Below are 227 nucleotides of genomic sequence, written 5' to 3' on the forward strand. Positions count from 1 at the left end.
GCCTGTCAGGACGTCTCTCTAATGGGCCTCTGTGTTGACGTGAGTGCCGCCGCCGATGCATTAGTGCCTCAACACTGTTTATCAGGCTCTATCATGCAGACAGAGCTGTATGCAAGACTGTAAGAGTGAGTATGTAGATTGGTGGTGTCAGTGAGCTGAGGATAGTGAAAGCCTCTGAGGGGTGTCCCAATTTTCCACTCAGTAAGTGTAAAGAATGACAGATGGGA

This window comes from Siniperca chuatsi, linkage group LG21 (genome assembly GCF_020085105.1).
Source record: "Siniperca chuatsi isolate FFG_IHB_CAS linkage group LG21, ASM2008510v1, whole genome shotgun sequence".
Classification (NCBI taxonomy): Eukaryota; Metazoa; Chordata; class Actinopteri; order Centrarchiformes; family Sinipercidae; genus Siniperca; species Siniperca chuatsi.